The sequence below is a fragment of the Saccoglossus kowalevskii genome, chromosome 20 (genome assembly GCF_978046115.1).
Source record: "Saccoglossus kowalevskii chromosome 20, keSacKowa6.1, whole genome shotgun sequence".
In the NCBI taxonomy this organism is placed as follows: domain Eukaryota; kingdom Metazoa; phylum Hemichordata; class Enteropneusta; family Harrimaniidae; genus Saccoglossus; species Saccoglossus kowalevskii.
The window spans coordinates 2,143,364-2,147,042 of NC_140660.1; the positions used below are offsets into that span (position 1 = coordinate 2,143,364).

Sequence of the window (3,679 nt, forward strand, 5' to 3'; positions counted from 1 at the left end):
TGTTATTTGTTGTGTTGAATTTTTATTCACATATTTTTTTTTCAGCTATGTATGAATTCTGTGCCAATTACAATTCATACATTATTATGTTCATTTCCCTGGCCCCAATTCACAACCACAATATATAAATAATAGCCAGTCCCCTAGTTGACTCACACTGAAGTCTCACACAAACAAAAACAATGTTGACTGATTCAAATTTGTATTTACACTAATTTTGTTGAAAGTATGACATTACAAAGGAAAACAAATAACAGACTGTCAAATATGGCATAATTACAGCAGTAGGAAATTTAGTGGCGAATCATTACAAACTGCAGCGGTCCCTTGGATGGCCTTTCATTAGTAGTTTGCATTGCCGACATGATCTTGGCTGGCGATGCCTGATTTCTTGTGTATCGCTGAATGTCCCACTCTCGTATGTTGTTGTGCCCTCTGCATATTCTTGTTGGTCTTCTTTATGAAGACGGCGCTTTTTTATTTGTTTTCTTGCAGCATTCCTCTCATCCGAGTAGGCATAATTTCCGGCATATATTCATTCATTGTCAAAATGTTTCCAATCGGATGTACTTTCACGTGGAACTGAAGTTGGTGTTAAATTTGTTCATTCCCGAATTAAAATGGGCCACTGCCATGGGGAATCCCAGCCTTACTTCGTCGTAGCATGGTTTGTTATAGTTCCATGGTCGTAGCCATGGTTTGTTTCCTTTGGTAAATAAGACCATAGACAATGATGACAAGATTCATTCGCATTTTGAGTAAGCCCATTCTTTGCGCCTTCTAACAGGTTTTCACTTGATAACTTCTCAACTATGGGCCAAATTGTGTCCACAACAGCGGCTGGTAGGGGTTTCTTTAGTGCCTGTATGTTGCACTGCCCATAGTAAGATCCTGTTGCCACTTGCACCAACTTTCATTTCCTTTTGGTTTTTCACTGGTGCTGGCATAGTGCAGTACTGCGGCTTTTGTTTGCTGGATCATTTTGTCTACATTGCCTGAAAAGTGAAACAAGAATAAAATTACAATATAATATATAAATTATGCAAAATATACAGTAATCTTAATAAAAAAATAAAATAAATAAACAAGTTTCAGACCAGCCTTGATTTACAATGTTTTTACTGACTGTGAAAGAATTTGAGAAAGAATACATATGAAAGTATGTCGTAATATACACTCTAAATGTAACTGAAGTAATATAAAAAAATACCTTTATTACTTCTTATGGCAATACCATAAAAAGTTTGTAGGTTGTTTATTACCTTTTTAGTGAGTCTTCCTTGGCCAGTCAACACTCTACCGTCATCTAATTTCTGTCCTGTAAAAGGATAAAAAAAATCATATAATTATTCTAGGGCATGCAATTATAGAAGTAGCACCTTTCTAAAACACAACTCTGTACAGAACACATCAATTGAAACACATGCAATCAATGTTACCTTGTGCTGGGTAACATTCTCAAATACTTTATTATAAATAAGATTGGCAGATATCATGATATAAAAACAAATCCCAAACATATATATATATATCTTACCCTTTTCCTTTTCAACTAAACTTCTCAGCTGCGTACCCATCCTTTTCTGTATATGTCCCACACATTCTTCTTTTTGTACTATGTAATCATAACCATAGATATACTTAACATAATTGTACACAGAGCTGTCCCCGTCACCAATGAATGATGTATAGCTAACAATTAAAAAAATACTATTTCGAAATCCTGTTATATCAAATCTGATTAAAATAAGATCCTGGTTGGCTTAATTTTTTTATATATATAATTACTATAATTATTATTTATTTTAATTATTTTTTAACGTTACAATTATTTTGCTGCAAGAATGGTTTTGTTCGTGAAAGCCACCGGAATTGTGTTATATCTAACCATGGAAGATACAACACTAATGAAACTGTAACAAATTAAATAAATGGTTCAACTCACCGGAAATTGTGTGTTTCCAGGGATCGGCTAAATAATGAAACAGTCCCTTCTACTTCCATACTCTTCGAGGAGCCTTCGTGGTTGACTTTGCAATCAGGGATATGATTTTCAAATCATTCATAGTATTCTTCATCTTTTTCTTTGTTTTCCCATTTGTTACATTCTTTGCAGTAAATGCATAAATGTGCACTGTCCAGTATTTTTCCTGCAATGAATTATTATATACACATTATGAAAGAACAAACAATAAGCGAACGTTTGACACCTGGTATACACAAATCACCCAACATTCACAGGATGGCTCAAATGTAAAATTTCGATGTCGTTCACACATGAGACCATGAATAATACCTCAGACAACTGTCTGAGATAATACAACATTCTGTGATTATAACAAAAGATAGTACAAGACAGAAAACAAAAACGAAACAAAATCTACACAGCGACTCAAATCAAAGACAATAGACAGTTTTTAGGGGAATGAATGACGAAAAATGACCATTTATCATTTACAGTGATTACAATTTCACATACTACTCCGGTGGATCGGTGCCAGTAAACCCATGTACGCGGCAAATTTAGCCATCCCACGTCGGCCTTTACCGATCGCTCTTCCTGCGATTACCATTTTCTTGTTAACTTGAAACTGTTTTCCTTGTTTTTCGGAAGACGGGAAAATGCTCTCGGCTGAAGAAAAATAACACTCTGAAATTTAGCATTTAAACTGGAAGTGAGATCCCCAGCCGTGCCGCGAGTCTTCTTTCAATGTCAAATGTCCATCGCTACAACTTGAGCACCGCGCTCACCGAAAAAGTTCGCTATTTGTAATGTTGACATCGAACAGTCTCAGCGACCCATCTTTGTCAGCCATTTCATCATCGTCACTGTGTGACGATAGTTTTCTTTCAGATGCACTTCTTGGCACTTCTTCTGGTTCTTCACTGTCAGAGCATTTTTTGTACCTCCATGGTCAGAGCTACATGTTGATAAACTTTGTATCGTCACATCGTTGCAGTCTGAACTATCGGATTCATACCACGATTGGTGGTTTTTTTAGACGAAGTTTTGCCTCTTCGGACATTGGAGTCGCATTCTTCCTTTTTGGTCCCTTCCTTCTCTTCATATCTAATAATAATTTAGGAGCGCTAATTGTTGGATGTGTCGCAAACGGTGTGCTAATACAGAATGATCACAGAGGCAGGGCGTGTGCGGGCTGTTTCCGTTGCTAGGTAGAACTACTTATGCAAATTAGGTCAATATTTATTGTTTGCGCTCAAAGACAATTATCCAGAAAGCAAAGTGAGCGGTCTGCTGTTATAAACACATACTCTTACTTTTTTTTAAAAAAGGCTTCTTTTTGGCTTGGTTATGATATAACCAGTTTTAAATCAGGGTTTGGTCTATTGCCTGCAGGTCATGGGTCACATGCAAATACGATATTGATCAACGAATCAGAGACCCACTTTGTGACCTTTAATCGAGGATTAACTTAAGTAAATAAACTAACTCACAAGTCGTGGCATTTTCAAACTAATATCATTGCGATTGCTGCAGCCGCCAAGTTTACAGTGCCTTCTCTGCTTACCCACCCTTTTCCCACCCTGGCTTGTAAGGGATTCTTGTTACTGCTATTTACAGCATTTAATATTTACTTTAATATGCCTTGACATTGTACAATATTTGTGATTTGTTTTTGTTTTTTTGCATCTCCTAATTATGTACAGCTTTGAGATA

General features: G+C 36.3%; 1 pseudogene; it reads right to left on the reverse strand.

Annotated features, from left to right (window-relative positions):
* Nucleotides 1–499: 499 nt before the first annotated feature.
* On the reverse strand, nt 500–2,691 carry LOC146729875 (uncharacterized; annotated as a pseudogene).
* Nucleotides 2,692–3,679: the final 988 nt, after the last annotated feature.